Genomic DNA, 27,750 nt, shown 5'->3' with positions numbered 1-27,750 from the left:
AGTCCTAGCTAGGCACCAAAAGTGCGGGGTTTGGAGGCGTGGCTTGAATTTGCGGCTCACTGAGTGCGACTTGCTGTATGAGGAGGCCCTAGGACTCGCATGTGAGGGAGGGACCGAGGAAGACCCTGTGCGGCGCGAGTCCTGGCTTGCTGTCTGACTGCTGACAACGGCTGCCGGAGGAGGTTGACGGTAGCTGAGCGGTGTGCACCTCCTGTGAGGGGTGCTGCAGCACCTGAGGCCCCTGGACTTTGGTGACCACCTGCCTGGGGAAGCTGGCATCTGCGGAGGATTTGCCCGTGGACGGCCTCTACACCGACTTGAGGAGACAGCCGGGACGCAGTCGAATCGCCCCTCTGTGCAGATAGGATCGGGGCTTGCTGGGGCCCGGGGACGGAGGGCGGCCCTGGACGTGGGGCGGATAGCACTGCTCTGCATTGAGTGTACTGGAGCACCTTCCCCAGCATCCTCAGAGTTTCCCTATCAGCCTGCTTCTCATCTGAGCCACGGCTCCTTGCACAGCCGGAGGCCTCTGAGCCTACCCGTTGGGCTACATTACTGTGGAGGTTCCGTATTACAAGTAATTGAGCCCCTATTTGGAGTCTATACTACGGTACAGTGGTCGCACTTCTTGTCTTGAATTCCTCATTAACCTGACAGTCAGACCAATTACAGTGCTATTGTTGGCCCTTGAGTTGTGCTGTTACTTTGCACCTCATGACTGCAGCATAACTCTCCTTCGCTCCCTCGGGTGCCTATAGCGCCTGCAGCATTACATACCATCACCATCTATGGGACAGGATGCTAGCCTGCTCATTCTTCCCTTCCAGGGTTAAAGAGAGTGGCGGTACCCTCTTCACACTACCCTAGGGGACAGGCTCCGGCGGGATGAACATAGCAGTGCCCTCTGCTGGTGAATCAACTTCACCGTCAGTGCGAGGGCCCTATCGGAACTGCGTTGTTTGCTTGTGCCCCCCTGAAATGTCCTTCTGGAGGTGTGGTGGGACCTGGTGGTACTACAGAATGCTAAATGCTCACTACCGACAGCCCATCAACATAGCTGCACTGCACGACTTCTGTGATGGGGAAAACTGATACGAAACAATCAAAACCATCATTCGACCTGCGCCGGCTGACACACATGATGGAACCATTAATGGAGGATCGTCACTCATGCCCTGGAAGCAGAGAGGGCGCCCCTCAGGAACCAGGCATTCTAGCAGTGTTTCTAGACTTGAAACACAGCCTGACAGCCATCGGTGCCAAAATCGATCTCTTGACAGACCGGTTCGACTTTCTCAAAGAAAGTGTCGATGGAGTGCCATGGAGAGTGCATAACACAACTCGAAAGCCACACATCAACTATCACAGACCACAGAGTGACAAATAGCAAGAAGATGCTGCAGATGGAAAAAGTCTTGGAGGGCATCCACAATAAAAATGGAGACCTCGAACCCGGCTCACAGTGGAATAATCTGAGAATCATAGGTATTCCTGAATCCACCTTAATGGGGCGCATGGAAGACTATGTTGCGACCGCGGACTTTTTTTACAGCAATGTGGGTTCTGTTCCCAAGTTCGCCACAGTTTGGGAAACCTTCAAAGTTTACATTTGAGGCATATCCATTTCTAAACACTCTGGGGTACTGCGTGCTATTAGGGGTAGGCTGATCACCTTGAAAAAATACCTGGCTGACCTGGAGTTGGGATTACAGCAAGAAGGGGAAGCTCATGGGGCTGAGGAGTTAAAAGAGAATCTGGAAGTGTACCATGCCGAGGCTGATCGTGAAGTAAAACATATGGGTACATACAGGGCACAAGTCCTAAAAAAAGAAGTGGGGGACTAACCTAGTTAGGCAATATTATGCAAGTGGCATCACAGCGTGTGACATCACAACGCGTGACATCATGGTACCTGACATCACCGTGCATGACATTACATGTGGCATCACAGGAATTGACATCATAGGAAGTGGCATAACAAACCATGTCATTTATATGTACATGTGATGTAAAGCGCTCTCACACTCTGCTTTGGGATGAGTAGCGCTATAAATAATAGTGGTACTTAAATTATTTCAGCGCCTCCTCAGGGGTAGTAAGGGCTATATAAATTACATTTATTTTGTGTAAATACTGGGAGAGACCAACACATCTGACTTTCTTACAATGCATGCATATCTAGTAAACAGAGCCTGAACAAAGTGAAAAGCTGTCTCTCTTAAGTATGTGTAAAGTGCTAACCTTTGTTTCCCCTTTGCTGCATTTGCTTCTTGGTGTGAGGCTTCTGAATGCTCCCAGCCAGGAGACTCGAACAAAAGGGGGGCCTGATGACCCCTCAAATTTGGCCTTTGTTATGGGCCTACAGGGATCTAAAATAAGAAAGCCGCTTGTTGCAGATGGAAAGCAGACAACGTGCAGGCGCAGCTGTAAGTCTCCCGGTGTTTGGGAATTACACCGGGCGAGTTCAGCACATGAATTAGTGGAGCCCAACTTCTTGGCAGGGCGGATGGCGTTCACCCTGTGAAAATAGTGGGTGGACGCCGTCCACCTGCATGTACCCCCGACCCATGCCCTGTGTAAATACGCTGTAGCCAGAAGCTATGGGGAGGGAGAACGTCCTGGAGCGTTACTTGCAGCACTATTAAGGCCATAGGAGAGAAACTTCAATAATTACGGCTGTCAGGTCAGAGGGGGTAGTTGCTGAACGAAACCGAAGCTATAGCAGACCAGTTCAGGCAGTACTATACGGAACTTTACCGTTCCCACGGGCAGGTAGGCGAAAATCTGATCCAGGACTTTCTGGAGCACATAAAACTTCCCTGTCTCACAAATGAGCACCGTGAATACCTGATGAGGCCACTGAAGGCTTGGGAAATATACGACGCTCTGAGGACGATGTGATCGGGCAGCGCCCCGGGTCAGGATAGCCTCACTGTGGCTTTTTACAAATAGTTCAGGGATCTCTTAGTTCCCCATATGGTGACGCTTTTTGAAGAGATTAGTGAAACAGGAGAGTTGCCCCCATCAATGCAGGAGGCAATGATAGTCACAATTTTGAAGCCAGGCAAGCCCTCAGATGAGTGCGCTTCATTTCGCCCACTGTCACTATTAAACGTGGATACTAAAATATATGCTAAGATTTTAGCCAATCGCTTTGCCTCCCTAGTTCCACAGCTAGCCAGCACGGAGCAGGCGGGATTCGTGAAGGACGAAAGCTAACATATAATATATGCACTTTTTTGGGACTCTTCAGCACGTCAACCCAGAGGCCAGAGCTACAGCAGTCTTTTTAGATGCTGAAAAGGCATTTGATTCGGTAGAGTGGGCATTTATGGGAGCAGTACTGCGTAGGAAGGGGCTTGGCGAAATCTTTGTCAAATTGGTAGCGGTGTTGTACGTCTCTCCCTCTGCCAGAATTCGAATCGGTGACATGGTTACCTCCCCCGTAAAAATTTCCAGAGGCACCCAGCACCCCTTTGTCCCCCTTATAAAATGCTATAGTTGCAGAACCACTGGCATGTTATGTTATATGTTATGTTATAATAAACTTATACCGCGCACCGATACTCAAGAGTGTCCTGGCGCGAGAAATTAAGAAAATCCAGTGTGGGAAGGCCATTAGCACGACTCGGAAAATAGAAAAGTTTTCAATTGTTTTTTAAAGAGTCTAAGATCTTGGATATTCCGTAGCTTCTGAGGCAGAGCGTTCCAGGCGGTGGCTGTTTTGACTGATCGAGACTGGCCCCCTAGCCGAGCCTTACGGAAGCATGGGATCGACATCCGTCGCTGGGAGGCTGACCGCAGCGCTCTATTCGGAACATAAAAGGCAAACCGCTTCCGAATATACATAGGGCCGGCATCATGCAATGCTCTATGCGCCAGAGTAAGAGCTTTAAATTGCACCCTCTGGGCAACAGGTAGCCAATGCAGATTGCGCAGATATTTTTTTACGCTGAGTCTGCCCGAGATGTTAAACAGAAGTCTGGCAGCGGCATTCTGTATAGTCTGCAGTTTTTTAAGTAAGTATTCCGGAATCCCCACATACAAAGCATTTGCATAGTCTAGGCGGGAAAGGATAAGAGCACGAACAACACTTTCCTTAGCTGACTGTGGCAGCAACGGAAGGAAACTTCTTAAGGACTTAAGAATGCCGAAGCACAAACCAGCCAGTTTCTTAATTTGGTGGGTGAAACCGTAGGTCCTCTTCAAACCAAACCCCCAGATTTTTTGCTGGGGCACCCTCAGAATTCGGACCAAGAAAGTCAGGAGGCCACAGAGATTCTCTGAAGGTGGATGGAAATTGACCATACAAGAGGACCTCGGACTTATCCTCGTTACATTTCAATTGGGCTGAGGCCAACCACCGGAAGACCGCGGATAGGCAGTTCTGAGCATTCTCAGTTGACAAATCAGAGTCCTTCCAGGTGAAAAGAAGTTGAGTGTCATCCGCATATGCAATTATTTTTGCACCTAACTCCTCTGCCAGAAAGATCAGGGGAGTTAGGTAGATATTAAAAAGCAGAGGGCTCAAAGTAGAGCCCTGCGGGACACCAGTAGAGATGTTCTTGGCAGTGAAGGAGAAGGGAGGCATCCATACCTGCTGGGTCCGATCATCAAGGAAAGATTTCATCCAATCCCATGCAGTACCAACAATACCGATATTAGAAAGGCGGGTAAGAAGCAGTTGGTGGGGTACCGTATCGAAGGCGGCAGAGAGATCGAGTAGAACCAAGCCTGCTTTGCCGCCCGCGTCGAGGCACTCCCGAATTGCTTCGGCCATTTCCACCAAAGCGGTCTCGGTACTGTAGGATGCCCTAAACCCAGACTGCGCTGGGTGGAGAAGACCAGATGTTTCCACAAAGGACTCCAGCTGCCAAAAAACCACCTTCTCACAAACTTTTGCCATAGCTGGAAGAAGAGAAATAGGACGGTAGCTAGCTAGCTTAGTCGGGTCTAATGAGGGTTTTTTCAGAAGTAGTAGGAGTTTAGCCTGTTTCCAACTCCTCGGAACAACAGTGGTCTGAAGAGATAAGTTTATAATTCTATTGGCCGAGAGAGAGACCACCTCAGCGACACCGCCTAATACCCTGGCAGGAGCGGGGTCGGATGGAGACCCCGATTTAAGAGATTTAAGGATGGCCAAGGTGTCAGAATCGGACTACGGGCGCGAACTTAGTGAAAAGAGGGGAAGAAGCTATGGGAGCGGAGGATAGCAAGAAAGAAGAGTCAATCCGTGGAGGAGGGTCCAATCCAAGACTGTCTTGGATCGTCTGAATTTTTTCAATAAAAAAGGAGGACAGTTCCTCACACCATTCTGATGTGACTGGGAGGGTAGTTTGTTCAGAGACGGGAGATAAAAAACTTCTAACAATAGAAAAGATTTCTTTGCTATTGTTGCTGGCTTTAGCGATTCGCGCGGCATATAAGCTGCTTTTAACTGCCCCAATGGCTACATAATAATTCCTCTGGGCTTTACGCAGGGTAGTTTTGGCCAAAGGACAGTAGTCCCGACGCCAGTGCCGCTCCAATGTCTTACATGCCAGTTTAAGATCTCTAAGAGAGTCTGAATACCAAGGTTTAGATGGAATTGTCCTCGGCCGAATAGCAGAAGGGGCTTTCGACACCGCCCTGATGCCTAGGCTAATCCATGAAGAGAAACCGGCAATTGCATCTTCGAGATCATTGGTGACCGGCGGCCCGGTCAACGAGAGGGCCTCAGAAAGGGCAGGAATATCAATCCTGCAAGTCTGTATATTATAAACCGGAAGTGGACGGGGTGAAAATTTCCCTATGGACCAGGAGAAATGCATCAGATAATGGTCGGACCAGGTGACCGGCAAAGGGTCCGATGCTAATAAAGCAAATTTGGAACAGACCAGATCGATTATATGACCCCCTTGATGTGTGGGGGATTTTATCCACTGTGTTAGGTGAGCCAGATCGAACAGATCAGTAAGTTCCCTGACACCAGAGGCTTCAATACAGTCAAGATGAATATTAAAATCACCGAGAAGGAGGAAATTGGGGAAGCGCAAAGCGCATGGAATGATCGCATCATCTAGGGCCTTAAGAAATGCACCCGGGGGAGCATGTGCGCTCCGGGAATACTATGGGTGCCCTGGAATCCGCTTCCCCAATTATAATGTGATTGTGTCATCGTATGCAGATGATACCCTGCTTTATATTCAAGACCCTGAGATCAATCTGTCCCCTGTCCTCAGAGAAGTGGTGCGCTTCGGGGAGCTCTCTGGACTAAAACTGGAATAAGTCCATAATATTTCCCTTGACTAAATGCACTACCCCTCCCGAAATGGATTTCCCATTGACTTGGACTACTGACCCAGTGCGCTATCTAGGGATTCAGATTCACACAAATCTGGAAATAATATTTAGGGAAAACTATGGCAGGGCTGTTACTAAACTCGAGGAAGATGTGCAGCGTTGGATACGTCTCCCTCTCTCCATACTGGGGCGAATATCGTTGATGGAGATGGTGGTCCTACCACAGTTCCTGTTTCTGTTTTGAAATATTCCCATGGTCCTCCCAGCCCACTTTTTGAAAACAATCACTTCCAGGCTCATGAGACTGGCTTGGGCGGGGAAACAACCACAAGTTCAGTGGAAGGTACTAACTCTTCCTTATGGTTTAAGGGGTCTGGGTGCCCCAGACATGGATCTTTATTACAGAGTGGCACAGAGCTCCCATGCGTTCTACTGGATTCATCAGCAATTAGACCCTCCACACCTACACATAGAAAAAGCAGCCGTCTCCCCTGCTGGTGTTCCTACATGTTTGTATCGCGCTCCCGATCGTCGTACGGGTGTTTTGGACTCAATTAATTCCACAGTGCATGCGTGGCATGACCTGTTGAAGAGACAGGGGTGCAGTATATTGTATTCACCAATAGCTCCACTGGAGTGGTGCACTTGTTTTAGGTCGCTAATAGCCCCGGGGCAGTTGGATCTGTGATTTGATCTGACAAAGTTAACTTGCTAGCTGGTGAGCATAGATTGTCACCCTTCTAATACAGACCATCATGGCACCATGACATGTGTGACATGGAATGTCCATGGATTGAATGATAGACGCAAAGCTCGCCTTGTCCTAGAATACCTGCAGCGGCATGGCGCAGATATTTGCTTTCAAGAAGAATTAAATCTCTCAGAAACCACACTGGTTCTCTTGAAGGCGGGCTTGATCAAGGGTGAAATACATAGTGCACTACTATTATGCACGAGGGGTTGCAGTGCTCCTTCGTAAGGGTCTCCCCTGGCATACCCGTCACTCCCTCTGTGACAAACACGGTCGATATGTGATAGTCTCAGGAATGCTGCAAGGCCACCCGCTTCAATTTATTTCTATCTGCGGCCCCAATGTGGACAACCCAATTTTTTACACTGAGGTTTGGCGGTTGGCAGGCACTGTTGGGCCTTGGGCTACATTACGGAGTGGAGACTTCAATGTAATTCTTGACCCTTAGACAGACAGATCTAGGGCATCTAGCCGACCTCACCCTAATTCTGCTTCCCTACTGTGCTCCCTTATGACCGATAATGACCTAGTTGACCTGTGGAGGGTCCTACATGGTGACAGTGAAGAGGGTACCTGTATAACAACTTCTTAGCTTGCTTGGGCACGCATTGACTACTGGCTAGTTTCACCAGATGTTGCTGCTCTTTCCAATCATGCCTGGTGTTACATATGTTCTCTCCTCCTGATTTTAAATCCAGCGGCTTTACATGGCACCTTCCTTCAGGGGCATTACGGAATTGGGTATTCCGCAAGGAGGTTCGGGCACCGATTGTGGAGTACTTTGTGCTAAACGCTGGTTAATTTGACTCCAGTTCTACCCTTTGGGCGGCTTTCAAGACAGTCATCCGTGGGGTAGGTATTGCTAAGCAGGCCAAGGTGTTGCGGGCAATTGTGCGGGTGCCTGTCGTGCCTTGAATCTGAGATCTGCGTCCTGGATATCTGATTCCTTGCTGACCAAAGCAGCTCCACGCTCGTTGCTATTCGCAGCAAACTCTAAGCAGGCCAGGGTGTTGCGGGCAATTGTGCGGGTGCCTGTCGTGCCTTGAATCTGAGATCTGCGTCCTGGATATCCGATTCCTTGCTGACCAAAGCAGCTCCACACTCATTGTTATTCGCAGCAAACTTAAAAACTTTGAGGAAGCTGCGCAGAGGGAGGCACATTACCTGGGCAGAGAGACCAATGCCCGGTGCTACGTGAAGGCGGCAGAGCATGCAGGACACTTGTGAACATGTTACGTAAGCCCTTGGCTGACGACTATATTGTGGAGCTGACAAATGAGGGAGACTGGGTATTTACGGGAATGGAGGCAGTACAGCTAGAAATTACTAACTTTTATTCATCAATATATCAGATGACTCAGAAGATGGCTCCTCCGGATCTGGCCTCCTTTTTTGATTCATTACAACTGCTGTGGCTCAGGGACGGACACTGCAGGATCATAGATGAGCCATTCACGCTTGAGGAAGTCATGCAGGTGATGGGTGCAATGCTGGAAGACGGGCTCGCCACTGCATTCTATAAGGAGTTTGCTTCTCTTATGGCTCCGCACCTGCTTGCCATGTACGAGGAATCCCTGGAGAGGGGCGCGCTGCCTCCCTTTCTACGCGAGGCACTCATTGTTAGCATCTTAAAACCTGGGAAGGATCCACAGAAAGTGAATCCTACAGACCATTGTCCATGATTAAAATTGAAAATAAAATCTGCGCCAAGTTGAACTCTTTCAGACTTCTCCCATTGCTTCCGAATATAGCTAGACCTGATCAGTCTGGCTTTGTTCCTAGGTGTTCCACTTCCCACAACCTTCAAATCTTTTTTGCACTTCTGCACACCATCAAGCCCAGCCTTAGTGTGGTTGCGTTTTGCTTGGATTCCACAAAAGCATTCAGTTCACTTCTTCACTCTGCTTCACATCGGACCTAAGCTTATCAAACGTATTTGTCTTCTTTATGCACAACCAGCGGCCCACCTCTGAGCTAATGACCGGATTACCCCTGCCTTTTCGGTCTCCAGAGGCACACGTCAGGGATGTCCCCTGTCGCCAATTATTTTTGCCATTACGATGTAACCACTAGCGGTTTGCCTCAGACAGCACCAATCCCACTGTGACTTGGCCTTTATGCCCCAATTGGTACTGGTCTCCATGTATGCAGATGATGTCACCTTGTACGTCAAACACCCCCATGACAATTTGGACCTCTTGATTCAGGAATTCACCAGATCCGGCGGACTATCTGGCGTTTCCATCAATTGGGCTAAATCAGTGATCTTCCCCCTTACAGCTGCAACTCAGGAGGTGACCTCGGAGTCCCCCCTACTGTAGGCAACAGAACCAATCAAGTCTCTCAGGTCTGGCTTAGCCGCAACTTAGACACTATGTGGCGCTTCAGTTATGGCCACCCGATGGACTGGCTGGAGGAACAGGTGAATGCTCCCGCTCTCTATGGCTGGAAGAATAACCTTGTCTAAGATGGTGGTCTTACCCAAATTTCTCTATCTGCTAATTACTCTCCGGCTTCCTTTGCCACTATACTCTAGGTGCCATATCCGTTCACTGTTGATCCGGTAACAGCCCAGAATTGCTTGGGAGGTCCTCGTGCTTCCATTTGAGCAGGGTGGGCTGGCAGCGCCAGATATGGACCTCTACTACTTCAATGCGCACACACTTTGCACACTATTGGCTGTACCCGGTTCAGTTCATGGACCACACGGCACCCAAACATAATTATGCAGTCCCATGCCCCCTTCGAATGGCAGTGTTCCAGCTTCTAAGATGCCCCATGACTCAGCTAGACACAATGGGATGCACGGTGTGGGACGAGCTGAAAAGGAGAGCCTGTATAGATGTCGTCTTTTGCCCTTCCATCCTCTTGATAGGCAACCCTGCGTTACCCGTCACACATGATGTTGGCACAGGCACTAGATTGAGCAAACTACACCTCACAACCACGGGCGACGTTTACCCAGAGAGTTCCTTCATTACCCCTCAGGAGGCCCTACAGGGACATAATGCTTCTATGTTAGACACGTTCACATACTTCCAGCTCAGAGCGGCAATTTGTGGGCTGCATGCCTCATTCTCTGCAGCGTCCACCACTTTCCAAGCCCTTGAGGCCTTCCAGGTGAGTCTGTCTCCCTGCAGGCTCATCACTAGAATATATACGAATATGCAAGCAACAGCCCCAGTGCGTACACCTTGAGCAGTGGCACTATCGGCTGCGCTTAGTCCGCTTTAAATATCTACACATGTTATAACGCACCCCAGAATGCCTACACAAGATGGGTCTTCTAGATGATGCGCACTGCATAAGATGCTCCACGCCATGCACCGATTTTCTACACTGGGAGTGGTGAGGTTTTGGCAAGTGGTCTTTGACACTATTGACAAGATTACTGACCGAGACAACCAGAGTTGCTCTGCTGTGATATGTTAACGAGATTCCTTCGGAGCGGCGGAAGCTGACTGCGCTCCTGCTATTGTTAGCTAAGAGGTGAGCAGCAATGCATTGGGTACGTCGCCTGGTCCTGCAGAAGGATACCTGGCTTAAAGATTCAGTGCATGGTCAAGACAATCTCAAAGGTTACTGGATGCTGATGCAGGTGAGATCACATCTTAAGGACATTTGATATGCTTGGGTGCTCAGGTGACAGATTAAGAGAAGCTGTGTCCAATGTCTGCGTGCTCTTAGGAGGTTGCCTGTCAGGGTCACCACACTCGGTGCGTTATGCAGATGTTCCTGATGGCACTGCTGGTATCATACCTCCAAGCTCTTAGCACACTCTGCTTGCTGAGTGGTCCTGTAACCCCTCATTTCCCTCCTCCTAACTTTCCCTGATAAGTTTTCTTAGCTTCTGTTGGGAGGAAATTGGGCATGGTATGGCAATTAATTACACGATCTACTATTGTATACAAACCCTGTTGATGTTTGTACTTGCCTTGTAATACATTGTCTATGCTTCTTCCTTTATTACTGTTTTTAAAAATTCCATAAAAAACATTTTAAAAAAGAAAATGTTGATCTCCATGCAGCTGCAGCAGTGTATCTGACCAATCATGCAGCCAAGGAAGAGGCACGTGCAGTGTCATGTTCCATCGCCAGGTGCTCTATTGATGTTAGGGGGTGTAAACAGTAGTTGGTAAAATGTGCTAGGTCGAGCCCAACTATAATAAACTTCAAAATCTGGTGCCACAAGGCCTCCCTGCTCTTAGGGCAATGTCAGCGTCTCCCAGCGTACCCTAAGCTTCTCGCCCGTCCAGACCAGGGAACATTAGTGTCTTGAAAAATTACTGGTTCAGTGGGGTGGGAATATTGTAAAACAAATGTAGCAGTTTAGGCTGTATAGTAATTTTCACCAAAGCTAACCTTATCATGAACAGAGGAATATAATCCTGTCTGATAACCTGTACTTCTTACGTTGCCTTGGCCAGCCCATAAATTTCACCTATGACTGTAGCTATATTGAGCAGCAGGGGAGAGGAAAGTCAGTTGTATAGACCTGTGGAAAGATCATTGATTTGTTTATTTATATTAATTGTAATTTCTGACAGTGCCTAGAATAGTGTGAATTCCCTGATGACTGGTTAAGGAGTTTAGGCAGGATTACGCGAATATAGGGTGCGAAGTCTGTATACTGGGATACTATGAGATTCTGAGGAGAAAAATGTAAGCCTCTGTTAGCATGTAGTTGTCGAACGGTACATGCCAGGGACTCCAATACCAGGGCATACAGTAAACAGGAAATTGGGCAGCCCTGTCGAGTCCCTCTCCCTGTGGGAATAGGGTTTGAGAGTAGGACATTTAAATTAATCCTGATAGTGAGTCCTCTTCAGTTTATGAAGCTTGCTGGTAGGCCCATTCCGTTTCAGATGGCAAATGGGAAACACCACTCTAAGAAGTCAAAAGTTTTTAGGGCATACAAAAGACCCCCACAGCATCTGTAGCTCGGCTCAGCTGGTGTATCAGGGCATATAGAAATCTAAAGTTTTGAGCTGTGTTCAATCTCAGATTTTCTGACAGTAACAGCCCTAAAGTGGGGTTCAGTGTTAGCAGTACTACAGGAAACGTTTTGGCTCAAGGTGTTTCACAGACAAGTCCTCTGTTAGATAACTTTCCAGCCTTTCTCATGGAGTTTAAGAACATGTTTGATCAGCAGGATCAGAAATATTCTGCTCAAGAATATTTCCATGTATTACATCAATGAACACTTGATCTTCATTCCTACATTTCCAAATTACCTTAGCCTGAGAAACTGATTAGTCCGATCTTGCTCTTTTTATCCTATTTCAAGAAGGGTTGAAGGATCAATTAAAGGACGAATTACTAAGAGTTTCTGCACCTCATTCAATTCTCAATCCAAATTCACAGCCGGATTCTGGAAAGGAAATTACAAAGCCTTAAACCGATAATGACTAATTCATCTCCTAGACGATCTTCTGATTCTGAAGGAGAGCCTACGCAAATTGGGCTCATGCAAAGCTTTTTGAATGAGGAAGAGAAATTAAGAAAGAAACTTGGTTTATGTCTATTGTGGTAAAAAAGGACCTCACCTGAACACATGACCCACGCATCTATCCCTCCTGTCCAGATCTTTGAAAAACTGAGAAACTTGTCCTTAATGTAGGGAATAACATATTTTCCCGGATATTTACTTAAGCAGAATTGAACTAATACATCCTTGAAAAAGAATCGCTAGCCATTAAAGAGGCCGCCAGAAAATGGAGACATTTTCTTCGTGTAGGCACAGTTCAGAGTAATTTTTTGTACAAATCATCTAAACCTTCAAGTTTTTCAACTAGCTGACTGTAGGATTAGTAGGCAAGCCAGGCGTTCCTTCTTTTTCAAACAATATAATTTCCTGATTACATATGTTCCTGGGAAACATAGTACAATGGCAGATAATCTGACTTGATGATATCCTGAAAGGAAGTGCCAGGATCCAGGAAGAAAATGTTTCTTTCTGAGGCCTTCATTGTCATCTTCACATCTTCCTTTTTAGGTCAGGTTTGTCAGGAAACAAAGAAGCACAAGCAGTACAACTTTAACAATAGACTTTCTCAAGTAAAATGTAGAATTAATAATTGACTTATTTTCTACTAAAACAGATTATACATCCCTTCTAAGAACCTACAAAAGGCTGGATTGTAATTATACCATGACTCCCAGGACATGAATTGTAGATGAATTACAGAATACTTGCTAAGAATAAAATGTTGGTGGTCAACTTTGCATCGAGTCGTTTTTTTCCAGAATCCAAGGAGAGTTACCTGCTTATAGACATTTGATTGCTCTCCTGATCTAATACTGAATGCTGTGGTGCCATTTGGTAAAATATTGTCTTTCCCCATGAAAACAAGGCTTTAAAACAGGGGTCTTCAAACCTTTTTGCCCTGACCCCCACCCCCTCCAACCAAAATGTTTTAAAGTTGGGCCTAGCCTCATCCAAAACTTAATAGCAAGGATTGAGGAAGGGGCAGTGCTGAGGACAGCGGGGTGGGGGTATGAGATCATTCTTACATATTAAATGTGAGACATATAAAAGAGCAAATGCATCAAACTGAAATAGAAGCTGGCCAAAAAACATTACTCCCCATAATTAGGATGATGTGAGCCCTTCACTCTCCTGTATCACAATACATTTGCACCTGGGGCACTAAGATAGCAGCAGCGCTGAGTAGCAGGTTGTCTCCTGTACCTATTTCACCTTTTTGCCACCATTCCTGGCCATCTCTCTAATCTTGAAACAATCTCTACGTCCTTTTGAGAAACAGAATTTGCTCCCACACGTTGCCCCCTTCTGTGGAGCCGGAGTACCCTCTACCCTAATGCTACCATGGAAAATGAGCCCCTCAAACCTTTTTTTTTAAAGTATGGCAGTGTTAACTATGACCTAGTGGGATTCTCACAACCCTGAGCCCTAGCAACACTGCACCTGCTTCATTAATGAAGCTACTACCTCGCAAAGTGGGCTGTCTCTACCCTTTCTTAAAACATGGGCCCCCCTCTTGTCCCACCCACCCCACACCAACTGACTCAGTCCCAAGCTAAGGTGTCTCTTCTGCTTCCGTTTTCCCTCCCTTAGGTTATGGCTGTGAGGGCAAAGTAATATTGGCACATCAAGGGTACACTGGGCCCGATGCAAGCAAGAAATATTAGTAACAGCCATAACTGGGGCTTAATTTGCCCCTCACACCACTGGGCCCTTGTGACACTCCACCTTCAGCACCGATGATAGCTACAGACCTGTCTCTACTGCCCACTCCACTGGGCCATGACTCCTAGACTTTAGGCCCACAGCAGGCTGTCTGCCCCTTTGAGTAAAGAAAGGGGATAATAGACCCTCATCTTGCCCCTTTTGTGTGAGCCTCTACACTGTGCAGCCAGGATTACTTGGGACGTAATGCTAGCAAGGAAAATGCCCCCATTTCCCTCTTTGGTAATAAAAAAAATATAAATAGTGCATGTGACCACTCACACTTCTGGTCTGAGTGCCACTACACCTGCTGAAGTAATGGTAATAATGGACCTGTAAAAAAATCAAGCTCCTAAATCCCATCCTTTTTTTGTCTCATCTGTCTGAAAAATCTGTCTCTGTCAATTTGTAGATTGAAAAATTTCCTCTCACATAGTGCCTCATCCTCACGGCTAAATTTTGGACCATGTCAACGGTGTCCATGGATCTTCACTCCTTTACTCTTTCTTCTGGGTCATGAGTTTGAGGTTCTAGGTGCTTGGACAATCAGGGCTCTGCATCTGAGTGCTACCCTTCTGTCCTTCTTCCTATACGCTCACTTGAAAGGATATCTCCATGTAAACAGAGGTCGAAGTTGGTGGGATCTATGGGGGGGTGAGGGGGGGGGGTGACGTGCCCATGCTTTTTTTAAATTTGCAAACACATTTCTCATACTTTTTTATTTAAAGCAACCACACCTGGACAGTTAGTGTAGGCCTTGCAGTGCCTCTGGTTGAAAATGAAGAGGGTGTCATGTCTCCTGTACTGTGAAGCTGAGAGAGGGACAGAGTTCTAAAGAAAAATATATTCTCACCGCATTGCCTGCTACCTAAAAGACATGTATATGTGTGCAATTGGTTAATCACCAAATGCAAAGGCTGATTGAGAGCCTGTATAGACTTAATTGATGGAGTGAGTTGAAGCTGCATGGTGACAAAAATATATATATATATATATATATATATATATATATATATATATATATTTATTTATTTTAGAGGTAATATAATGGGCTTATCGACTGAGCTATTCAATGCATCGTTTAAATGCACACTTATACACTTGTTTGTACTAGGTATATGTGATTACTTACTGCTAAAATATATACTTTGAAAGCTTTAATTTTATCTTAAGGGCCAGAAGTATCAAGGGTTTTTCCGTTCGCAAATGGGCCGATTCGCAGAATCAGCCCGTTTGCGAACGGGAAAAAGACTTTTGGGATGTATCCTCCCAAAAGGCCTTCGCAAAATACGGAATCGCAAAATCTGTGATTCCCTATTTTGCGAATGCATTTAAGGAATCGCAAATTACCACCAACTTCAAGTTGGTGGTAATATGCGAATTCCATGAAAAATTCACTTTTCTGCATTTTTCAAGGTGCCATGTGGCATACATACTTAGGGCATGTATGTGTGCCACATGTGCACACATGCATATTTCAGGGGTGCAACAGGGTGTCCATTTGGCACCATTGCACCCTTGAAATTGAATGCGCAATTTGCGAGTACCTTATGGGTACTCGCACATTGCACATGCAATTCCCATTCATTCCTATGGGCCGCTAGGCCCATAGGAATGAATGGGAAGTCGTTCCTTATTTGCGACTCGCAATTAGGGAGTCGCAAATAAGAAATATGTAGGAATCACAAATTTTTCTGCGAAACCTACATACCTTGCATTTTGCGATTCTGTAATAGCGAATCAGTAAACTTTGGTATTATAGATTCGCAAAAGCAATTCTTGATACATCTGGCCCTTAGGGCCCAGTTTATATATTGGCAGTCAGCCTGTTTCTTTGCCACAGCAATGGAATAAATAACCCTGTTGCCCTGACGGAGGTGCCACCTGTCAAATTAAAAAATATCCGAATGGTCAGGTGGACATTTCTAGCATTGACAGGAACTGCAGTCATGGCAGTTTCTGCCAATGCATGGTAAGTTTGATGAACTGCTCTCTCAACATTACGGAGCCGTACGGCAAACATACAGTTTTTTTATTTTCAAAAAGAAAAACCAAAAGCGGGATTTCTTTCTGAAAATGTGAAACAATGCCCCCCTCTCCAAGTTTCCTACCATGGAGAGGGGGATATTGAACACTTTTCAATGTCCCATACCACCCGTTTATTCCTAGAAATCAGCTGTGTCCGCCTATCTAAATTAGGTTGGCAGACATATAGCCAATCCTCTGACGCCCCTTACTCCGTGGCCCATTGGATGTGTTTGACCATGGAGTAGGCGGGCAGACCATAACCATAGCGGGGAGAGAACTCTATCGCCATTGCCATGGAGTTCCCTCACTGCCAACATTTAAATGGGCTTTAAGTAATTTTGTGACAACCTGTCTTATATTGTATACAACACAATTTTAAAATAATGACTTACATATTCACAGTGCTTTCTGGCACAGGCTGGGAGCTCATAGCACTATAAATACATAGGTAACTATTTCTCATTGCCCCAACCAGGTTTCAATCTGTCACTCTCCGGTCACAAAGGCATCTGCAGTGATGCATTTGCCAATTAGGGTTTCATTATGTAAAACAGTGGATTTCCCACTGATTAGTTAAACTTTATTTATTTTTCATTCACGGTGTGTGGGTTATTTTATAAGTCACCTGTAAGTGAAAGAACAACAAAATAGTTACAGAATTGTTTGTTCTTAAAGTTGTGTTTTTGACCCTGCCACCACACTCATTGACCCCCGCAACCACAACACTCAGAATCGCAGTATCCATGGTTTTTAATGCACTTTAACTGCTGTAAAGGAAGACAGCCTCGAAATGTGTAAAATAAACAAGCTTGTGCTTCAAGGCCATCTTCATTCAGTACTTGTAGAGGCATTTGTGCCCCTGGGGGACGGGAACCACAGGTTGAAAACCTTTGCCTAAATAGAATTCATGTAGACGTTTTTTTGGGCATTACGAAAATAGACTAATGCATTTCGGACTATGTTATATCCCAGCGGTTTTCCAAGAGGAGTCTCATATTCCCTGATGATCTTCTTCACACGATGATAATTTACCTAAATGATTTTCTGGTCTTCTCAAAATATCTTAAAGACCATATAGATCACGTAAATTAAGTCTTGCTTCATTCCAGGCAACATAAACTATTAGCCTAACATGATAAATTTCTATTTGAAAGCAAATTTGTAAATTACCTGGGCTGTCATTTTTCTGCTGAAGTAATTGTCATGCATTCTGGGAAAGTAAAGGCTGTTCTTGAGTAGCTTATTCCAAGTTCCATTAAAGAGACACGAAAGAGAATCAATCAACCTAAAAATACTTTATTTAACAATTAACAATCATCAAACATAAGATAGAGTCAAAAGGCCAATTAACACAGAAGACCAGCTCCATCCTATAGGATAGGAGATAAAGTTTGGTTATCTTTTCCCAATCTTCCTCATTCATTTTACAAACTAAGGTTAGCCACAGATTTTAAAGTCCTTTTATTAAATTCTAAGTTTATTCACCTTGTCACTGTTCTACTCATACTTCTGTCTCAATTTATCTTTCTTTTCATGTGTCTCATCTGGAACCTTGTGTTCTTCGGCATGGCCTTCTAATCACTGGTTAGCCTTATATGAGCACCATGAAATTTGAGATTCGTGTTATTTTAGAGGAAAACTGCAGTTTCTTCTTGATTGGAAGGGTTATCATCCTTGTGATGGATCTTGGGAACCAGCAGACGTAGTTCATGTCCCTCTTTTAGTTAAATAATTATTTCAAAAGTTTCTTAGCTAAATGGGACATAGTGTACCTTTCCCAGCTTCACATATGCACAGAATGGCAGGTTCTCTTCTCTCTAAGTCACTGTTTATTTTTCCTGGCCACCTTCTGTGTGGAGTCGATCGGCATTCTCTCTCTGTGGTGTACAAATAGAGTTATTGGGTGAGCTCTGAAATCTTCTCTCATGGGGTGTTTCTGTCTCGTTGCATCCCTGGTGATTTTTAGGTATATCTTGCGGCATCTCTCTATATCACATGATGCATCTCCTGACTAATTCCCCCTATGATTGTGTTCGTGCAAGGCTCAGTACTTGAGCAGAAAAGGTCTTTGATGAAGAAAAAAGTCAGGAAATTAAAGTGAACCATTAGAAACCTTTAAAAGATAGACTATTTTGTTGTAGCAGAGCACTTTGCCTCAATCCACTGTATAGAAGCAACAGATTCTTAGAGGCTAGATGTACTAAATAGTGGTTGCAAAAAGCTGGTCGTAATTTGCAGCCACTATTTATGTGACCAATGTAGAATGTTACAAAACAGCCTACATACTAATAGTGAGGCTTGTAAAATTCCGATTCAGAGTGGGTAGTAATCTGACCTAGCTCATGAAAAATTAATGAGGTAAGTTGCAAATTCCAACTCACTCCGATTGGTGGCAATCACAGAGATAGTGGCCTCCTATGAACAGTAGACCACCCTGCCTGTGATCCTCTTTAAAAAAACAAAAAAGTATACATTTCTTTTTTTTAAATGGAACCCATTTGTCTTAAACAAAATGGTGCAGTATTAACAAAATATATTTACTTTTTAAAACAACGTTTGTTGAGAATAGGCAGTGGTCCCTTTTCAGTGTTTTTTTTGCTACCAGATTACATTTGCAAAATATTGAGATATCATATACCGATTAAGTACTGAGAAGGCACATCCACAACACAATCTTTCCAAATAACGAACCAGTATGGGGTCACAACCCCATCATAGGAGTCTGTAAAAGTTAACCAAATTCTAAAATGGAATTGGTACATTATGTATGTGTATTTATATGAGACAGTGTCTTGGAAATGAATAAAAAAAATACTTATAAGTATTGGCACATTAGAAAAAACATTTTTGAGTGCTTTGTACATCTGGTTCTAAATCTTTTTCTAATCTGTTTTCAAAACACTATATGCGACAGCCTATTTCTTGGTCCCTCTGTAATGCCACTTCCTTGCAAAAGAGGCATCTCTGAACATTTTACTTTTTTCAGAAACTGCACTGGTTTGTTAGTTGATCATCTTTGTGTCCTAGAGGAAATTCTAGTTGACTGGTCGGAAATGATTACTGGTGGATCCACTTGCTGGCATTTGTTTATCGCAAGGTTTACTCATTTTCTATGGACAAAATCTTTAGTTTATTCCAATTGCATCTTAGAACTGGCTGCTAGTCATTAGTGGTCGGAATTGATATTTTTACTTAACCAGTAGATTTTCTTATTTTTTAACCTCTGCGCACACGCAGTCCAACATTTGAAAAAACATGATACGCCACAACTGGATCAAATAGAATGAATTTGCAGTAGGTCATCTGGAATTTCAACCAGAGTAGCTTGATCTCTGTGTACTAGAAAGCCTGATTATTCTAGGGTGTAATGCAGATGCACAATACATTCATTAATTTGTTTTGTCAAATTATTATATCGAAAGAGCTGACACTTGTACGTATGGAGGGGCGAGCAGATGATATCATTATTGCCAAGAACACTCTTCCTGTTATGTATGTTAACAATTTTACGAAGTGCAGTTGCTACCTTATAGGGTATACTGGCGCTGAGAAGCTAGCAGAGAGAGTACCAGGGAGGGAGGAAACCGGTAGATCTAGACTACCGTGGGATAATATTGAGGAGTCCTAAACCATATTATACAGCCAATTAATTTGTGAAAATCCGGGTTTTTAAGGCCTTTTTAATATAAGAAGGCTGTTTGCATGTGGTAAAGCCACTGGAAGCTTTATCCAAAGCTTTGATGCGGTCAGTGCGAAGGATTTGCCTCCTGCGCAAACACGTTTGCAGTGAGGAACCACTAGCAAATTATCATCACTTACGAGCCGGAATATATTTTTGGAACTTCTCCACCAAATATTCAGGGCCACTAAGGTAGGTAGACTTACAGACTAGACAGGGCATTAGAATTGGCAGGTGGCAGTAAAACAATGAAGGCTATTGTGTCTTCTTTTCAATTAAAGTTGAAACGTGATGTTTGCTAAATGTATATGGCTGTTAGCTGTAGCAACAACAACTTACTGTCTCTTTTTTGTCTTTTAGGGGCACAGAAAAAAACAGAAGAAAGAAATTCCACTGACAAAGGTATTGCCTTCCTATACATGGAAACCTGCTGGGTTTGATTGAGAAGTTGTAATAAATATTTGTATGGAGAAATGGATCAGGGAAATGTCAGCATTTACTGCTACCTTTTTTCTTTTAACACAATTTTTATTGGGTTTTGTATTAATTGCCGGTACATATATTCATATGCTTATACAATCATCATTGGGCCGTTGGCATTTCGTATACAGATAGAGCAGTATAAATACTGTAGCGTTCTGCTGATTCTGCAAATCTATTCCTACAGTTAGTTTCTGTATATTCAGTGGCACTTATCTTTGCCCATTGTGTACCCACATATTGATATTAGGTTGAGAAACTTGTCCACATTTTCAATACTCATTTCAATCTTAAAGGAACATAAACATCCCTCCCTCCCACCACCCTCTTCTTAGGCTCACCCATATACCTGTTACCGTCTATTGGTTCGTGCAGTGCTCCATTAGTTAGCGATCCTTTCAGTATTGCCAATGTCATACATGAATGACCTGGGATGTAAATATATTGCTGGGAAGATTTTCTGTTCTCAATGTGTACTCTGGGTATCCTCTACCCTGTCTAAGAACTAGCAGGTTCTGTTACATCTATGGCCGTGACTGATTCTAGCATGCAGTCCCACTCCATGGAAATGGCCTTTTCATGTAGTCCTCTCTGTTCCTCTCACCGTAGCGTGACACTCTCCGCCGCACCCCACCGGACCATCTCTGTGTGCCACATGTGTATTCGAGGAGGGAAGGCCGACTTCCATCTAATGGTAATGGCCCGCTTTGCCAATAATATGGCCAAGTCCGCAAATCTATTCTGTGTTTTCCGGTTTTTGGGGCGAGGGTGTAGTCCCAAAAGGCAGCTTTCTGCTGCGTCCCATACCAACGTGCCTGTTGTGTCTCGCAGTATGTCTCTTATTTGAGCCCAGAACCTCCCTAATTTTGGACAATTCCAGAGCATGTGGGGCAAGTTCGCATCCGCCAACCTGCACATAAGGCAGCTGAGCTGAGCTTCTGTGTATATGGGGGTAGAGGTGTGACGCCCCGGGCGACTGACTCCGGAATCTAGGCATCGTGATTCGATCCCCGGCGCCGGCGGCAGATTAGCCCAGCACCATGTGACTCTGGGCAATAGCTTGCTTAATCTTCCTGACGGCCCCCAGCGCCTAGAGACCCTTATGGGTGATTGTTCGCACTTTAAAAATGTGGATTATTATTTTATGCAGTTCAAACGATGTGGTGTGAGATTTGCCCTGTGTAGCACCATGTATAGGATGTAGTTGAATTTAGCATTGCGGGAAGCTTTCTTGGGGAACTCTAAGGCAACCACCCATTCCTTATCCGTGAGGCTCCGCCCGATGTCTCCCTCCCATTTCGCTCATAGAGGGTCAAGTGAGATTCCTGCATGTGCCCGGATGCCCCTGTAGAGCCAGCGGACCAAGTGGCGTCCCCTTCCCATCAAGTATACTGCATGTAGTAGTTCATGTTTCGGGGTTTCTTCCCCATTAGGGAACCATTGTTTTTTAACATAATGTGTGATTGCAGCGTGAAGCAGGAATAGTGTCTGGGGGACTCCCTGAGTCTGGGCGAAGTTATTATGATCCGCCAGCACACCATCTGTGAATAAGCTACCTATTGTCTCCACCCCCTCTTGTGTCCAATGTAGTATGCGGCGGGTAGTAATCAGTCCCGTATTAGTTGGTATTCCTAACAGCGGAATATTTTCTGAGTATGGGGTAACTGCCTTAGTGTATTGTAATGCCTGTATCCAGTAAACCAGGGCTACTTTAAGTAGAGGCGGGGTCGCAGGAGGCAATCGGGCCCCCGGCAGTAGCATTGTGTGTAGCGATCCTTGTGCCAGTGTCTGTGACGTTTAGTCCATTTCGTGCAGGTTACGCCTGGCCAGCCAATATGATAACCACTGCAGCTGACTGGCTATGCAGTAGGCTCTGAAATCGGGGGCTCCCAGTCCTTCCTCCCCAGGTTTTAGCCTTAGTTTTGCTAAGCTGATTCTCCTGCGGCCCTTCCCCCATATGAGGTACGTGAGTAGAGCATCCAGCGTGCGGAAGATACTATGTGGAATTAGGAGTGGTAGATTGGTAAAGAAGTAAAGCAGCCTTGGGAGCAGGACCATTTTGGATATAGCTACTCACCCCATTACCGAGAGAGGAAGTGACGTCCAGAACACAATCTGGGTTTTTAACGACCTTCTAGTTTTCATAAGGTTGCCTTCAAGCAGGTCCTGTGACGTCCTATAGATTTGAATACCTAAATATTTAAAGGTATGTGTTGCAACCGTCAAATTTGTAGAGCCCACGGGGATAGGTTCCGGGTTTTCCCTATGTGTCAAGTAGAATGCATACGATTTCGTATCGTTAATTTTTAACCCAGAGATGATTTCAAAATGTCTAAAGATAGAGGAGATGGGCACAATATCATCTAGCAGATCATGGAGGTACAGTATTAAATCGTCCGCATATGCTGATACTACATTTTTGGTTCCTCCTAAGAGGATTCCCCTCTCCCCGGCCTCCGTCCGGAATTTTAGGAGAAGGGGCTGTAGGGCCAGAACAAACAGGATTGGTGAGAGAAGACATCCCTGTCTAGTACCTCTCGCCACAAGGTACTGATCAGAAATATGGGAGCCCGTTCGGACCCGGGCTGTGGGAGCAGTGTACAAGAGTTTGACCCATTGGATATATTTAGGTGGTATACCAAATTTGCTCAGTGCCATAAACATGTAATCCCAGTGTATTGTGTCAAATGCCTGCTGAAGATCAAGCTCGATGCAGCCTGTTTTATCCGATATTTTGGCTGCTGCCTCCAGAACGCAATGCACGCGGCGTATGTTTATGGATGTATTGCGGCCTGGTACGAAGCCACATTGGCCCAGGTGGATCCGTTTAGGGAGATAGGGGAAGGAGATGGTGGGCTAGTATTTTACTAGTATCTTGTACTCCGTGGATAGGAGGGACAGGGAGCGATATCCCGCCATATCCCCAGGGTCCCTATTTGGTTTAGGGAGTGATATAACTAGCACCTGCATAGTTGACAATGGGAGCATGTGAGTGTCTTGCGCTGTCTTGTATAGGTGTTCAAGGTGCGGTGTCAGCTTGCCTACATAAGTGGAATAAAATTCCACTGGCAGTCCGTCTAGGCCTGGTGTCTTGTTACGTGGAAGTTCCCCTATGGCCTCTTTAATTTCTGTCCTAGTAATGGGACCCTCCAGTTCTGTCTGAACTGCCTTCGACAGTTTGGGATATTGTAAGCCGTCCAGGAATCCATTTACTTGTTCTGGCGGCACTGGCGCACTATATAATTTCTCGTAGTAATCCCTAAAGGTTTTTTTTTTATTGCTGCTTGTGTGTGCACTCTAGTGCCGTCCTGCAGTGATATTTCTGGTATCGTTACTGGGGGTGGGGATTGTTGCGTAGCAAACGAGCCAACATGGGAGCGTTGGGAGTATTCCCTGTAGTCTATCAAACAAAGGTCTACAAGGAGTTCAGCGTGTCTAATCCTGCCTTCTTGTAGTTGAGTTTGAGTGGCACCTATGGCACTTGCATCCCGCTCCAGGTCCTGCAGGGTGGCCTCTAGTGTTGTGAGCTTTTTGTTTAATTTCTTGTCGTGCCTCCACCAGTATCCCTATGGATGTACCACGCATTACTGTCTTTAATGCATCCCACTCAATTAATCGGGATGAGGCGGAGTTAGGGTTTTTATTGAAATAGTGGGAGATACCTGTATCTAGCCTGTCCCTAAAGACCGCATCTTCCAACAGTTGCGGCCACAGTCTCCAGGTGGGGACTGGGGTGGGGATCTTCCCCCCATTCCAGAGTGATCTCTAGCGGGTTGTGGTTCAATAGGGTAGGGTCTTCCCTAAGTACGTCGGGTGGAGGATTTGTGGAACGATAGCAGCAGAGCAGAAGATTCTATCTAGCCTAGTGTGAAGTAGGTGCGGTGGGGAGTAGAAGGAGTACTCGCGATTAGTGGGTTTGCGAAGACGCCACACATCCTCCAGCAGCCATCCCTTTGCCCATGATTTCAGGAATTCTGTTTGTTTAAGGGATACAGCCCTGTGGACCGGGTGGTGGGAGCGGTCCAGCTGGGTATCTAATATTGCATTATAATCGCCACCCAGTGTCCACGGGATATCCGCCAAATCTGCTAAGGTGGAATTCAGGCTAGTGAGCATGTACACTACCCAGAATTAAGTGTTCACCGTCCAGTGTACCGTGTACTATTGCATATCTGCCTTGTTGGTCTATACATTGCTCAATTTGTATAAATGGCACACCATGTCTCACCCAAATTAGAGTCCCTCTAGTGAAGGCAGAATAAGACGTGCTATAGATTTGCCCTCTCCATTTCCTACGCAGTTTAGTTATTTCACTAGCTGTTAGATGGGTCTCCTGCAATAGCACTATATGTGTTTTCCTCCTATTCGATTGGGCATGTATCCAGTGTCGTTTGTGGACCCATCCCATACCCCGGACATTCCAGGTCACTATGTTATATTTACCTTGTATATGTATGTCCAATACTGGTTATAAATGTTACAACAGAGTAAGTGTACTAATCGAGGGTAAGCCTCCCTCCCAGAACGTCAAGCTATTTAAACTTCCCAATACTAGGACAAGCACAAGAACATTGCTAGTTCAAACAGTAACCAAAACATTGCGAACATCCACACGGTAAAGTATGACGATACTTGCGGGGGGGTGGAACCTATAGGGCCCATTACGTCTCCATACCCGACGGAGCTGCACACCGGCAAGGACCCGATCTTACCACATCATTGTGAGGATACCTGGGTGTAAAGGTACATTAGGAATGGAGTACATTAGTCTTACTTCCCCTCTTCCTTGGATCCCGGTCGACAACAGTATTCGGTAGTCTGCCTCACCCAAAGAGTGTTTGCACTGTTTGTGGGGTAATGGTTGGAAACAGTGGGTCCTGGCTATCAGAGTCAAAGGGTTCTACGGTGTCTTTTGATTGTGTTGAGGGAGAGGGTGAGTTTGATTCAAGCATGGCTGAGACATCAGCTGTCGCTGAAGCTTGGTCCCATATGGTTTGTTCCGGGGATGATCCCCATCCTCCAGGCTTCCTGGGTTTTCCATTTCTCCACTATTGCGTACTCGGTGGGTGTGGTTCAGCGCTTTGCGTCTTGAGTTCTAGTTCATCCAGAGTCTGAGATGGCAGGGTAGCCTCAAGCCAGTCATTTGCTTCCTCTGGGCTGCCGAAAAAGTAGGATTTCTGGTTATGCCGGATTTTTAATCGGGCAGGAAATAATAGGGCATACTTAAGTTGCAGTTCTAGGAGTTTCTTTTTCAGAGGCAGATTGGATGCTCGTTGTGTTTGTACCTTGATCGTGTAGTCCGGGTACAACGAGCTACGTAGATTTTCATAGTGGATGGGCGCGTTCTCTCTGGCCCTCTGTAATATGATATCTCGGTCCCTGTAGTTGAGAATACGGGCAATCATTGTTCTCGATGGTGCCTCCGCCGTTGGTCTGCCTGTTGGGATACGGGGAGCCCTGTCAACACAAAAGAAAGGAGACAGTCTCTCAGGGACGATCTGGTCCCAGAACCATTGCTCCATGAACTGCATCATGTTGGCCCCTTCTGTTCTTTCCGGCAGGCCCAGCGGATGTTATTGCAGCGCGCCCTACCTTCTGCGTCCCCTGCTCTATCTTGGAGTTGTCAGTTGTTTTTGCATGCAAGGCAGGGCCTCCGTATGACCTTTGTATTGTGGCAGGATCTCGAGCAGCGTCTCCTTGTTGTTTTTGACTATGGCCACCTGTTTTACATGATCCACTTTCAGGAGAGTCAAACCAGTGTTATGGGTCCCCATTTGTTGTTCCAGGGACTTGCGTGACCCCCGTATCTCCTGGAGGATTAAGTCCAGTTTGTCATGTACAGGCTCTTCGTTGGTTGGCGGGACACAGCTAATTGATGATGCTTGTGAGCTCTCTTCTAGGTCTCCCTGTACCGGTTGGTCCGTTTGGGGCTGCTCTATGTTTTTCCTCTTTGTGCGCCCCATACTGAATGCTCCTGCTGTTTGTGCGCGTAGCGCCCTGTTTTTTAGACAAGTTAGGGTTGCTGACTGGACCTGCTTGCGTCTGCCTCCGTCGTGCCCCCGCCACAGGTAGTAGTGTGTGTCCCCTCTCCACCACACCCCACACCTGTGTCCAGCAGGTCTTATGTGTTACTGAAGACACTGCTTCCAGCAGGCAGAGGTGGCTCCCAGAGGTTCCCAGACTCAAGCCAGGAAGAGGGGCAGCCTTGAGCCTCCCTTGTTGTTTGCTAGTGCTTTTCTCTACATGTCCCTCCTGGTTTTAAGTTTGTCTTCCTCCAGTCACATTTTAAGCGCATGTTCAGCCTTTCATTTCTCTATAGCAAGGGAAGGACACCAATCGCTCCGAGTGCCTGAGGCGCAGCAGAGTTGCAGGGGAAGCTCTGTGTGTGGGAAGGAGCACTTACACGGCAATCACGTCAGTCATACCAAGACTGGGGCACCCATTCACACTTAATCTGGCTCCATTCGCGTCGCTCCAAACAGGCCACCACTGGGAAATACACCGCCCATAGTTATGGATCAGGGCCAGGTCGCTGCGCCCCCAATCAGAGCACTGTAAGCGCTGTCGCCAGTCCTCTACGATAATCCTCCCTACCGGGAAGGGTCGCTCCTCATCTGCTGTTCGGTTCACCTCGCAGGGGGGCGCAGACCACAGTCGTTCTCCAACCACGGCCGCCTTGCGCCTAGACACCAGCCCCACAGGGCACTCTAGGATCAGTCAGTTAGGGAGCTCGGCATTCCGGGGATCTCCCGGACAGGGCACCAGACGTCAGCTGGGTTACCGCGTCCGCCAAACACGGAGCAGCCTTGCCAAGCGCTCACCTCCAGGCCGGCAGGGCGTAGCCACCCCCACTCTACGGACTCACCGCACCAACACCAGCGGGGGCCCGCAGCCCGGACCACAGGGCGGTGAGTTGTTTTGGGCTACCTTGTTTCCGCGCAGTACAGGGTCCGATGCAGTGGCCCTCAGATCACAGCACCCGCGTCGGACTCCAGAAGGCCTCTCAGCACAGGGTCCCTCCTTCAGACGGTGTAGCTCCACCGTCAATGACAGACCCACATTACTTTCGCCACAGTGGGTTGCCACCGCGTCTCCGGATCGGCAGCAGGGGAGATTATGGTCGGATGTACCCCAGTGTCGATAATAACAGCAGGATAGACGGGTCCTGCCTCTGAGCTCTGTCAAGTTGCGGCGGCCATGCTTGGTGGTTAGCCACGCCCCCCCCTCCGCATTTACTGCTACCTATAGCAACATTATTTTGGCACGGCCTAACAACGTTTAAGATCCGTTTCTGTATTGTGGTCTGTATTAGTGATTACATTTCTTCATTTTCAATAGAGG

The 27,750-nt window shown here is 46.2% G+C and overlaps 1 protein-coding gene across 1 annotated transcript in view; it reads left to right on the top strand.

Annotated features, from left to right (window-relative positions):
• The window catches only part of CAB39L (calcium binding protein 39 like), a 757,003-nt gene that overhangs the window by 29,695 nt on the left and 699,558 nt on the right, over positions 1 to 27,750 (top strand). The window contains exon 2 of the mRNA XM_085621896.1: positions 20,290 to 20,331. The gene's annotated coding sequence lies outside the window, so the exon portion shown is untranslated. The remainder of the gene's footprint in view (positions 1 to 20,289; positions 20,332 to 27,750) is intronic.

Source organism: Triturus cristatus, chromosome 8 (genome assembly GCF_964204655.1).
Source record: "Triturus cristatus chromosome 8, aTriCri1.1, whole genome shotgun sequence".
Lineage (NCBI taxonomy): Eukaryota > Metazoa > Chordata > Amphibia > Caudata > Salamandridae > Triturus > Triturus cristatus.
This window is presented reverse-complemented; position numbering and strand designations above follow the sequence as displayed.